Here is a 13,364-nt window from a genome sequence, read left to right on the forward strand (position 1 = left end):
GTCTGTCTGTCTGTCTCCCTCCATTCCTTCTCTTCTCTTCTCTTCTCTGTCTGTCTGTCTGTCTGTCTGTCTGTCTGTCTCTCCCTCCATCCTTCTCTTCTCTGTCTGTCTGTCTGTCTGTCTCCCTCCATTCCTTCTCTTCTCTGTCTGTCTTGTCTGTCTGTCTGTCTCCCTCCATTCATTCTCTTTGTCTGCCTGTTTCTTTCTCTCCCTCCATTCCTTCTCTTCTTTGTCTGTCTGTCTGTCTCTCTCCCTCAATCTCTTAGTCTCTCTCTTTCTTTCTATCTCTCTCTGTCTCTCTCCCTCCATTCCTTCTCTTCTGTGTATGTCTGTCTCTCTCGCTCTCTCTCTGTCTGTCTCCCTCAATCTCTTAGTCTCTCTCCCTCTCTGTCTGTCTGTCTTTCTCCCTCAATCTCTTAGTCTCTCTCTTTCTGTCTCTCTCCCTCCGTTCCTCTATCTTATTTCACTCTCTTCTTTCTCCCTATAATATCTCTTCTCAATCCATCTCTCTTTAATATCTCTTCTCAATCCATCTCTCTTTAATATCTCTTCTCAATCCATCTCTCTTTAATATCTCTTCTCAATCCATCTCTCTTTAATATCTTGTAGCAGGCTCAAGGGTGTGGGGTTTCCACGTCACCAAGTTCAATAACAAAACATGCACCAGTAGCACAAATAGAAGGCAGATGGGGAGTTTATTAGGGATTCTGGTACACAGAGGAAGAAGGGGAAATTCACCAATCACCTCACAGTCCACAAGCCGTTCTCGTTGTCCGTTCCGTTTTCCAGGGGTAATCCTCACACTCGGGTCCTCAGCCAATCCGGTCCGGTACACAAGGGGGATAGCCTGAGAGTCCAGGTCACAACAGGTAATCACACAGCTATTGTTCTCTTCATATATCACTTTGTTCTCTTCATATATCACTTTGTTCTCTCCTTACTCTGCCCCTTTGTGCAGGCTGCCTCCTCCTTTATCCCCAAGCACTCCCTGGTTTAACGAGCGACCGGCCGCGCCTCGTTGGGGCAGGAAGACCAAATAAGGCTCCGGCGTGGAGCTAGCAGAACCAAATGACCTGGACTGTAGTTGAGATTACATTAAAAGTACATGGTGCAAGTGATCAATGCAAAATCGAGATTCTGACAGATTCTGACATTTTATTTATAATTACATCGGCATTGTGAAGATCTCCACAGACCTGTGATGACCTATGCATGAGACCTTGAACATGCTTTATATGATTACACAAGAAGAAATGTAAAGTTACATTAACCTCAAAATGTGGGAATGGTTTTAAGGTCAAATGTTAGTTTGTAAAATAACCTTAACTTTAGCCTATTTACAGTGTTACAAAAGTAATATTGAATAGTGTTTGGTTGTCAACGCAACCAAATATCAACATTTATAGGAGATATATCTACTGCTTTGATAGTTCCATCTGAGACACTGGATTTAATACAATTTTTTTACATTTTTTGTTTGAGTTAGAAACATGAATCCAACATATTATTTATTTACTTGTCGACAAGTTTAATAGCTATTTATTGGTATTTCAAAAGTGATATTTATTGTGTTTGGTTGTCAACACAACCAAATATCAACATTTGAATGAGATTTATCTTCTGATTGGATAGTTCCATCTGTGCCACTCACTTAGTGTGGCTTAAATTCCAGTTGTCTACAATTTAACAATTGATATGTTGGATTCAGGTCTCCATCTCAACCAAAAATCGATGTTAATAAAGAATAGGACAAAATCAAATCAAACTTTAAGTGCATTTAAATAGCGTTTGATTTGATTTAGTCTTATTCTTTAACTTAGATTTTTAGTTGAGATGGACATGTGAATCCAACATATCAATTATTAATTTTAAAATCAACCAGAGCTTTAAACCCTAGTCAGGTTTTTGTTGAATTATGGGTTGAATTGAAACAATAGCTGTTGCTGACTTTGAAAATGCTATATAGACCTAAATGACATTACTGATGATATACACTCACTGGACAGTTTATTAGGTACACCCATCTAGTACCGGGTCGGACCCCCCTTTGTTGGAAACGTTCCACAGGGATATTGGTCCATACTGACACCATGGCATCACGCAGTTTCAGCAGATTGGACGGCGGTACATTAATGACTTGAACAGCCCGTTCCATCTCATCCCAGAGATGCTCTATTGGGTTGAGGTCTGGGGACTGACCAGGTCTGGGGACTGAACAGGTCTGGGGACTGACCAGGTCTGGGGACTGACCAGGTCTGGGGACTGACCAGGTCTGGGGACTGAACAGGTCTGGGACTGAACAGGTCTGGGGACTGAACAGGTCTGGGGACTGACCAGGTCTGGGACGAACAGGTCTGGGGTAACTGGCCAGGTTCTGGGGGACTGGAACAGGTCTGGGACTGAACCAGGTCTGGGGGAACAGTTGGGACTACCAGGTCTGGGGACTGACAGGTCTGGGGGATGCCGTTGACAACAGGTCTGGGGACTGACGCAGGTCTGGGACTGAACACGGTCGGGGACTGAAACAGGTCTGGGGACTGAACAGGTCTGGGGCTGACCAGGTCTGGGACTGAACAGGTCCTGGGGACTGACCAGGTCTTGAGGGACTGAACAGGTCTGGGACTGAACAGGTCTGGGGACTGAACACAGGTCTGGGGACTGACCTCAGGTCTGGGGACTGAACAGGTCCTGGGACTGAAACAGGTCTGGGGACTGAAAGCAGGACTGACCAGGTGCTGGGGACTGAACAGGTCTGGGGACTGAAACAGGTCTGGGGACTGAAACAGGTGCTGGGGACTGACCAGGTCTGGGACTGAACAGGTCTGGGACTGAACAGGTCTGGGGACTGAACAGGTCTGGGGACTGAACAGGTCTGGGGACTGAACAGCTGACCAGGTCTGGGGACTGACAGGTCTGGGGACTGAACAGGACTGACCAGGCTTGGGACTGAACAGGTCTGGGGACTGAACAGGTCTGGGACTGACAGGCTGGGGATGGAACAGGTCTGGGGACTGAAACAGGACTGACCAGGTCTGGGGACTGAAACAGGTCTGGGGACTGACACAGGTCTGGGGGACTGAACAGGTCTGGGACTGAACCAGGTCTGGGGACTGACCAAGGTCTGGGACTGAACAGGTCTGGGACTGACCCAGGTCTGGGGACTGACAGGTCTGGGGGACTGACACAGGTTCTGGGACTGAACCAGGGTGCTCGGGGACTGACAACAGGTCTGGGCTGAACAGGACTGACAGGTCTGGGACTGAACAGGTTGGGACTGACCAGGTTCTGGGGACTGAACAGTCTGGGAACTGAACAGGACTGGGACTGAACAGGTCTGGGACTGAACAGGTCTGGGGACTGACCAGGACTGGGACTGAACAGGACTGGGACTGAACAGGTCTGGGACTGACCAGGCCACTCAAGTTAACTGAACTCGCTGTCATGATCGCTGTCATGATCCAACACATTCTTATTTCAAATGAAGGTTTGTCTATGTTGAAATTTGGTTACCATGATGACTTAATCCTGTGGTTGAAACTCTCAAAACAACGTTGATTCAACCAGTTTGTGCCCAGAGGGTAAGGAGTCATTTCAGACCCAGCCACTGAGTAAAACACTGACTATTATTTTGACCAGGAAGTGTCACTACAATCTCAAAGAAAACACGAACAAGAGGTGGCACTTCTAGTCTAGCAGGAGTCCTATATAATCCCTGTCACCCTGTCATACACCATTGCACAATGCCAATTTAATGCTGACGCTGGAATTCATCTTCCTGATATTTCCTTGGAGTTCTCCCAGCATGCCGTAGTAAGTTTCTATTCCTTCTACACCTACCCTCTTTGTTTTCTTGTCCTACAATGGCTGTGGCTACAGTAATAGCTGTCAGATAATGCAGGTAATCCATCCAATTGGCAACAGCTTTTCATGCGAATATTCTAAAATTAGTATAAAAAGAATATGTGCACTTTCCTACCAGAGAAGTGTTTCCATCATACTGGCTTGTTGCGGATTAAAAAAAACGGTGCGTAATTACTTGACATCCAGCTAAGACACTCTATCTCACAAACTTGGATTTATCGAATAAAAAATAAAGCTTGAAATGTTTCCATTGTTGATTTCCTCTACCTGATACATTTATCCTACCCATAAAAGACATTGTTGATAGCCGGGTATAATACCGTGTGGCATGATCTTGCATGTTGGCTTGCCTATAGCCTACCCAATGCTCGTGTCCAAATGGATTTTCAAGAATTCATCTTGACCAAGTTATCGTAACTTTATTGGTGTATGTGATCCCCCCCCCATCAGGGTACATGGTTGTGTATGCTGCAGATGGTTAATGGTAGGATATTAACTAGGCTATTGGCTATGCTGGGTGTGTAGCATAGTTACTCACCCCAGACATCCTCTCAGAAGCATTTGCATGCCTCTCTGCTGCATTGGCACAACGTTCAAAGCATTTGACCGCCTTGGTGATGCATGCGAGGTATCCTGATCCTGTTCTGCTTGCTTGAGCAGGTTATCATTGATACCTTGCATGTCTGGAAAAGGATTCACATTGAAGGTGCTCTATGCTGGTAGACTCCAGAAACGTTGTGGGTTGGATGGTGAGGCTGAAGGTGACTCGGATTGGTCTGCGTCACTGAATGCTGGTCTCAGGAGCAGCAGGCTTTATCTAAAGTAAGGGGAAAACACACAAAAGCAGCCTTTTTAATCCATCTTAAATATACAAATTGCAGTCTGCTCAGCTAGGACTCAAAGATCAYCAATGAGCCACTGCTCTACAGTTACTCATACAAATGTCAAACATAGTCTCTGTCATACCCAAGTAAATCCATTGCATAATGCAACTGTGTAACAAGAACAAAGGCCTTCCTATTTAAGAAGTAGGCTATTTAAAAAAAAAAACACACACATCCATACAGAGTATAGCAATAAAGACAATACCAGCAGTGTTGGAACGGCAACACATAACGTTAGGCTGCAGTTGCATAGCCTACGAATGTATAGTCTCCAGGGTGTTGTCCTCGGCATCCCGACTGTCCACTTTCTCATGGCTCAGCTCACCTTGGAAAATATGAAAAATACATTAAGCTACAGCCCACATCCAAGCAATAGGCAAATTAGGCATATACTATGTATGTTCATATATTTAAAAAAGAACAAAAACTGTACTTGAGCTGTTGATGCTCAACAGAGAAACCATGGGCCGTGCGCCGAGGATTTCATTAATCTCCTTGAAATAACGGAACAGGCTTTTTCTACCAGCCATGTAGCTTTGCTTCAGGGACGTTCATTTGTTCCAAAGAAGGTTCCACGGTTTATTGAAGCCTTTTCCTGACATGTCTTTCTGTAGTTTTTGAAAAGTATTGGAATTTCTTTACCTTTTTCCATCTATACTGAACAAAAATATGAACTCAACATGTAAAAGTGTTGGTCCCATGTTTCATGAGCTGAAATACAAGATCCCAGAAATGTTCCATAGGTACAAAAAGCTTATTTCTCTCATGTCTTTACATCCCTGTTAGTGAGTATTTCTTCTTTGCAAAGATAATCCATCCACTTGACAGGTGTGGCATATCAAAAAGCTGATTAAACAGTATGATCATTACACAGGTGCACCTTGTGCTGGGGACAATAAAAGGCCACTCTAAAATGGTCAGTTTTATCACACAATTCAGTACCACAGATGTCTCAAGTTTGAGGGAGCGTGCAATTGGCATGCTGACTGCAGGAATATCCCCCAGAGCTTTTGCCAGAGAATTCTCTACCATAAGCCGTAATTTTAGAAGATTTGGCAGTACGTCCAACCAGCCTCACAACTTCAGACCACGTGTATGGCGTTGTGTGGGCGAGCGGTTTGCTGATTTCAATGTTGTGAACAGAGTGCCCCATGGTGGTGATGGGGTTATGGTATGTGCAGGCATAAGCTACGGACAACAAACACAATTGCATTTTATCGATGGCAATTTGAATGTACAGAGATACCGCAATGAGATCCTGAGGCCCATTGTTGTGTCATTCATCCGCTGCCATCATCTCATGTTTCAGCATGATAATGCAAGGCCCAACGTCGCCCATTGAGCTGGTTTGAGATGATCTGGATCGACATGTACGACAGTGTGTTCCAGTTCCCGCCAATATCCAGCAACTTCACACAACCATTGAAGAGGAGCGGGACAACATTCCAAAGGCCACAATCAACAGCCTGATCAACTCTATGTGAAGGAGATGTGTTGCACTGCATGAGGCAAATGGTGGTCACACCAGATACTGACTGGTTTTCCGATTCACGACCCTACCTTTTTTTTTAAGGTATCTGTGACCAACAGATGCATATCTGTATTCCCAGTCATGTGAAATCCATAGACTAGGGCCTAATGAATATATTTCAACTGACTGATTTCCTTTTATGAACTGTAACTCAGCAACATTTTTTGCGTTTATAGTATATTTTTGTTCAGTATAATATGGATGCTATATCTCACTTCAAAATAAGAGCAAGGATGTTGATATCATCAGAGCGCCACAAAATGTTTATTTTTGTATTTTTACTTGCCATAGTTCCCATGTGGAATTCAAAAGGTAGGGCTTTTTACCGTTGCTTCCTGTCTCTTTTATGAAGTTAACTTTATTCACAATTTATTTAATGAGTATAAAACTGTTTTCAACACAATTCCTCCTCGCATAATTCATATTACCGACACAAAACGATCCCACCGTGTCGAACGAACAAATTGTCTGTCGAGATTTATACCATTTTAGCCACACTTCCTGTTTCCATCACAGCTGTCGTGATTTGTTTTATACGGTAGGATTTAACCCGCATAAAAACTGTGGACGGAAACGTGGTTAATGATCTGTAAATGAGTTGACAGGGTAAAACATGACTTCCACCACATTGCTTCCACCAATCATACCCTGTCAGATCAGCAATTTCCTCATGGAAGAATGGGAAAGAGGGGGGCATGTTTACAGATGGAAGGATAGGGGCATGTTTACAGATGGAAGGATGGGAAGGAGGGGGCATGTTTACAGATGGAAGGATGGAGAGGGGGCATGTTTACAGATGGAAGGATGGAAGGAGGGGCATGTTTAACAGATGGAAGGATGGGGCATGTTTACAGATGGAAAGGATGGGAAGGAGTGGCATGTTTACAGATGGAAGGAGGGGCATGTTTACAGATGAAGGATGGGAAGGAGGGCATGTTTACAATGGAAGGATGGGCATGTTTACAGATGGAAGGATGGGTGCATGTTTACAGATGAAGGTGGAAGGAGGAAGCATGCTTACAGATGGAAGGATGGGGGCATGTTTACAGATGGAAGGATGGGGCATGTTTACAGATGGAAGGAGGGGAAGGAGGGAGCATGTTTACAGATGGAAGGATGGGAAGGAGGGGGCATGTTTACAGATGGAAGGATGGGAAGGAGGGGGCATGTATACAGATGGAAGGATGGGAAGGAGGGGGCGTGTTTACAGTATTCTGTAAACTGTCTAAGACCCATCAGGACCAGTTCTCAGAGGTGCCTCCCTTGTGACTGGCTCTGGCTCTGCATGACATCTCAGGTGTGTGGCGTGTCATCTCCTCCGTGCTGTTCACCTCGCCAACTCAACTCACGCCTGACTAGACTAAGTGACCGATGGGTTGGATGGAGTGAATGTTTCCTGGACAGCTATTGAAAGGTATGGATATGTTGTGTATAACAGATGTGGTTACTTCATTCAAAGTACTGTCAATATCAAGACAAAGATAACACTTGTTTTCCAGAGATGTCCAGGGTTGTGTACATCAACTGCAGTGAGGTCTGTATGACGAGCTATGACAGCACTGTTGAGATCCCAGAACTCTTCAGATCACGCTACAGTGCAGTCTAGCTACTAGTCAAACAGAGAAAATGCACAATAACGGTATACAARGTGTGTTCTCTTGACTTTGTTAGATGAATAATGAATGCGTGCTCACACTAGCTACTCTAAAAATACACTGCTCACTGTCAACGTTTTCCGTCTGGACTGAGGAGAGGATGGAGGAGATTATTGAATATCGAGTTGCGTCTCTCATTCAAACGATCAATAGTTGCCGAGGTCAGATGCTTATCATTTTACTCAAGGAATCTATCCGATGCAAAACAATTAAAAGGATCTTCAAGGTTATTGTGGTTACAAGCCATCTCCAGTTCCAGGTCCATCTCCAGTTCCATCTCCAGGTCCATCTCCAGTTCCATCTCCAGGTCCATCTCCAGGTCCACTTCCAGGTCCAGTTCCAGATCCAGATCCAGTTCCAGGTCCAGTTCCAGGTCCAGGTCCAGTTCCAGGTCCAGGTCCAGGTCCAGTTCCAGGTCCATCTCCAGTTCCAGGTCCATCTCCAGGTCCATCTCCAGTTCCAGGTCCATTCCGTTCCAGGTTTCCATCTCCAGGTCCATCTCCAGCTCACTTCCAGTTCCATCTCCAGGGCCATCTCCAGTTCCAGGTCCAGTTTTCAGGTCCAGGTCCAGTTCCAGGTCCAGTTCCAGTCCAGTCCAGTTCCAGTTCCAGTTCCAGTTCCATCTCCAGGTCCATCTCCAGTTCCAGGTCCATCTCCAGGTCCAGTTCCAGGTCCAGGTCCAGTTCCAGGTCCAGGTCCAGTTCCAGTCCAGGTCCAGTTCCAGTCCAGGTCCAGTCCATCTCCAGTCCACTCCAGGTCCAGTTCCAAGTCCAGTTCAGTTCAGTTCCGTTCCAGTTCCAGGGCCAGGTTCCATCTCCAGGTCCACTTCCAGGTCCAGTTCCAGGTCCATCTCCAGGTCCATCTCCAGGTCCACTTCCAGGTCCAGTTCCATCTCCAGGTCCATCTCCCGTCCACTTCCAGGTCCATTCCAGGTCCAGTTCAGGTCCAGGTCCAGGTCCAGTTCCAGTTCCATCTCCAGGTCCATTTCCATCTCCATCTCCAGGTCCAGGTCCAGTTCCATTCCATCTTCAGGTCCATCTCCATCTCCACGGTCCATCTTCAGGTCCATCTCCATCTCCAGGTCCAGTTCCAGGTCCATCTCCAGGTCCAGTTCCAGGTCCATCTCCAGGTCCATCCCAGTCCATCCTCCATCTCCAGGTCCATCTTCAGGTCCATCTCCAGGTATTCCAGTTCCAGGTCCAGTTTCCAGGTCCATCTCCAGGTCCATCTCCAGGTCCATCTCCATCTCCAGGTCCATCTCCAGGTCCATCTCATTCCAGGTCATCTCAGGTCTCTCATCTCCCCACGGTCCAGTCTCCAGGTCCATCTCCAGGTCCATCTCCATCTCCAGGTCCATCTTCAGGTCCATCTCCATCTCCAGGTCCAGTTCCAGGTCCAGTTCCAGGTCCATCTCCAGGTCCATCTTCAGGTCCATCTCCATCTCCAGGTCCATCTCCAGGTCCATCTTCAGGTCCATCTCCATCTCCAGGTCCATCTCCAGGTCATCTCCATCTCCAGTTCCAGGTCCAGTGTCTGGCATCCTTCTGTTGGACGTTTCGACATCAATTTGAAACCAGAAAGTTACACATGACTGGATTACAAAGAAAGTCTAGTTTAGCAAAGAGCAAAGTGCTTGGCTGTGAGAACTGAAGTAGCTTTAATCAGCTGCTAGACAGATGTATTTAATTTACCTTATTATACCTTGAGGATATTAAAAGCATGACTGAATCGATAGAAAGGTCAAGCAGAGAAAGTCTTAGCAAAGTGCTCGGCAGTAGGAGCACTTATCTTCAGCAGAGAGACAGGCGTATTTCATATACCTTATTAGGTTTACCTAGAGGCTATTAGACAGCACGTGTTCATTCTAGCCTGAAGGAAAACATTACTGTTAAGTAGAGCTGTGATTAGACTAATTGAAACTGCTCTCCCCCCTGGTGGACTTATGCTTACAAGTTTACAATTGGCTCATTCATCCCCTCCTCTCCCCTGTAACTATTCCCCAGGTCGTTGCTGCAAATGAGAACGTGTTCTCAGTCAACTTACCTGGTAAAATAACGGATAAAAAAATAAAAAAAATAAAAATGCTACACACACACACACACACACACACACACACACACACACACACACACACACACACACACACACACACACACACACACACACACACACTGCTCTCCTCCCTGGTGGACTGACTGACTCTTCATAGACCTTTACAGTCACACTCCCATAATGGTGTGTCTGTGTGTGTCTGTGTGTCTGTCTCTGTGTGTGTATGTGTGTCTCTGTGTGTGTCTGTGTGTCTGTCTTGTCTGTGTGTGTCTGTGTGTCTGTGTGTCTGTGGTCTGTCTCTGTGTGTGTCTGGTGTCTGTCTCTGTGTGTGTCTGTGTGTGTGTCTGTGTATCTTGTGTGTCTGTGTGTGTCTCTGTGTGTGTCTGTGTGTCGTCTCTGTGTGTGTCTATGTGTCTGTGTGTCTGTCTCTGTGTGTGTCTGTGTTCTGTGTGTGTCTGTGTGTGTGTCTCTGTGTGTGTCTGTGTGTGTGTCTCTATGTGTCTGTGCGTCTGTCTCTGTGTGTGTCTGTGTGTGTCTGTGTGTCTGTTGTGTGTCTGTGTGTCTGTGTGGTCTGTGTGTGTCTGTGTGTCTCTGTGTGTGCTGTGTGTGTGTGGTTTATGTGTCTGTGTGTCTGTCTCTGTGTGTGTCTGTGTGTGTGTCTCTGTGTGTCTGTGTGTCTGTCTCTGTGTGTGTCTGTGTGTCTGTGTGTGTCTGTGTGTATGTCTCTGTGTGTGTCTCTGTGTGTCTGTGTGTCTGTGTGTCTGTGTGTGTGTCTGTGTGTCTGTCTCTGTGTGTCTCTTTGTGTGTCTGTGTTGTCTGTCTCTTGTGTGTCTCTGTGTGTGTCTGTGTGTCTGTCTCTGTGTGTCTCTGTGTGTGTCTGTGTGTTGTCTGCTGTTGTTCTGTGTGTCTCTGTGTGTCTGTCTCTTGTGTCTGTGTCTGTGTGTCTGTCTCTGTGTGTGTCTGTGTGTGTCGTTGTCTGTCTCTGTTGTCTCTGTGTGTGTCTGTGTGTCTGTCTCTGTGTGTCTCTGTGTGTGTCTGTGGGCTGTCTCTGTGTGTCTCTGTGTGTCTCTCTGTGTGTCTGTGTGTGTGTGGTTTATGTGTATGACGTCGGTAAACAACACAGAGAACGTTCAGCACCACTCAACCAGTCAGCCACAGAGTGGGATTTACCTCTGCTGCCTATTTGAATACGTGCCCTGGAGCTTTCACACAAACAGTTTCAACAAATACAAAACTCATTCTTTGTTCCCTTGTTTGTTTCCAACTCCTCACCTCTGCCTGTCTGTTGGAATAAACGTTAGCTACGTTGCCGTAGCGACTCCAGCTAGCAGCACTCATCGGACCACTGCTGCTATGAGGCGGCACAGCATTGTAGGAGAGCAGAATCTAGACCACTGTCAACAGCCAATAGGGTGGTATGTCAACAGCAATAGGGTGGTATTTCAGCAGCCAATAGGGTGACCTTTCAGCAGCCAATAGGGTGATATTTCAGAAGCTAATAGGGTGACCTGTCAACAGCCAATAGGGTGGTATTTCAGAAGCTAATAGGGTGACCTGTCAACAGCCAATAGGGTGGTATTTCAGCAGCCAATAGGGTGACCTGTCAACAGCCAATAGGGTGGTTTTTCAGCAGCCAATAGGGTGACACCTGTCAACAGCCAATAGGTGGTATTTCAGCAGCCAATAGGGTGACCTTCAGCAGCCAATAGGGTGATATTTCAGGAGCCAATAGGGTGACATTTCAGAAGCCAATAGCGTATATTTCAGCAGCCAATAGGGTGACCTTTCAGCAGCCAATAGGGTGATATTTCAGGAGCCAATAGGGTGACATTTCAGAAGCCAATAGGGGGATATTGCAGGAGCCAATAGGGTGATATTTCAGCAGCCAATAGGGTGATATTTCAGCAGCCAATAGGGTGACATTTTGGCAGCAGCCCAACAGTGGATCTACACTTGCTAACAAATGTAGTGCTGCTTTAGTGTCGGCTACAAACTACAGCTGTCTGCCCACTCTTAAGCCAATGAGATACATGGGAAATGGACCGCTGACTTCACTGATGATGGGCCAGTGCTAGCTTGCTGTTAGGGTTTTGGACACCGGGAGAGATAATAGTTACAGCTGTAGATAAGCGCTGATGTCATGGGTTCTCACACTCACACTCCCATTAAATCCAGTTAGCTTATCTCTCTTTGACTGTGATAACAGAGGACATTTCCCAGAATACACCCTGACTTACTGACGCCTCTTGTTATTGTCTTCAACACCTAAAGATATTCATAGGTGTGGACTATATAAATGATATAATCTAATCTCTGCTATAAACTACAGTATTATTTAATCCAAGTAAGACAGTGGGACATTCAACACCCCATCATTTCACCAACAGACATTCAATGAGAAGGGAATTATTGTGATTTGTAATGGGCTCGAAGGCTTCTGTTTTATGGCTTTAACAAAGTTGTAACATCCATAGATTTGTTGAAAAACTAGTTTTATTGACTCCAACCTAAGTGTATATGGTTATTTTTGGTATTTGGTTCTGTATGATTATACCTCAGTGGAGAATGGGGGGATTTCTGTGTTGTATTTCCATAGAGAACAAAACAGAGCTATAAGGACCGGGCATATCTGCGTCATTAGGAGGGTAATAGATCAAAAGGGCCTCAATTTCACATCGTTATCGATTTCTGTGGCAAAAATCAATAGAAACTTGTACTCTACAAATCTCTTTTGCCAAAGGGATTTTTTTTTTGTTTGTTGTATATTAAGAACGAGATCCCAATGTCTTACTGCTTTATTCTACAATGGGAAGGTAAGATGCATCTCTTTTGTAAGCATACAAGATAGTCTCATTGAGATCAAATGTATTTTGCAGGAGATACGTAGCTGTTCAAGATTGAAGACATGTTTGTGTGAAAAGCTGGACTTCAAACTGTCAAAACAGCCCAGCAAGAAAGATTTAATCCTGACAGTGCCCAGGACAAATCGAATCGACACAGCACACACACACCACAGCACACAAATCGACAGCCACGACACATCACTACGCACACACGGACACACACACAGACACACATTCACACACACACACTTCTATCTATCAACAGCAGCCACACATCCACCACAACACAACACACACACCACCACCCTACACTACACCACCACCAACACTATCGTAAGTGCAACTATAATAGTGACCCACACCCCACTATAGGTTATCCACCTATGTACAGCGAAGACCCTCTAATTTTACGATTGTGCTCTTATCAGTGGTCCTTAGGTTATAAATATTTACGACCAATAGGACAGCTTAGTGTGTTATCCACTATTGAAGAAGAAGAATGCCCAGCTGACTACTCTTCTTGTGATTCTTTCTCTCT

At 45.5% G+C, this 13,364-nt stretch overlaps 1 long non-coding RNA gene across 1 annotated transcript in view; it reads right to left on the reverse strand.

Moving 5' to 3' along the window:
- Window positions 1-676: 676 nt before the first annotated feature.
- LOC112073030 (uncharacterized) overlaps window positions 677-13,364 on the reverse strand; it is a 53,521-nt gene continuing 40,833 nt past the window's right edge. The window contains exons 2-4 of the long non-coding RNA XR_002894446.2: window positions 4,951-5,070; window positions 4,400-4,678; window positions 677-1,078 (exon numbers count right to left, since the gene is read on the reverse strand). This is a non-coding gene — a long non-coding RNA (uncharacterized lncRNA). The remainder of the gene's footprint in view (window positions 1,079-4,399; window positions 4,679-4,950; window positions 5,071-13,364) is intronic.

Source organism: Salvelinus sp. IW2-2015, unplaced genomic scaffold (genome assembly GCF_002910315.2).
Source record: "Salvelinus sp. IW2-2015 unplaced genomic scaffold, ASM291031v2 Un_scaffold2127, whole genome shotgun sequence".
NCBI lineage: Eukaryota > Metazoa > Chordata > Actinopteri > Salmoniformes > Salmonidae > Salvelinus > Salvelinus sp. IW2-2015.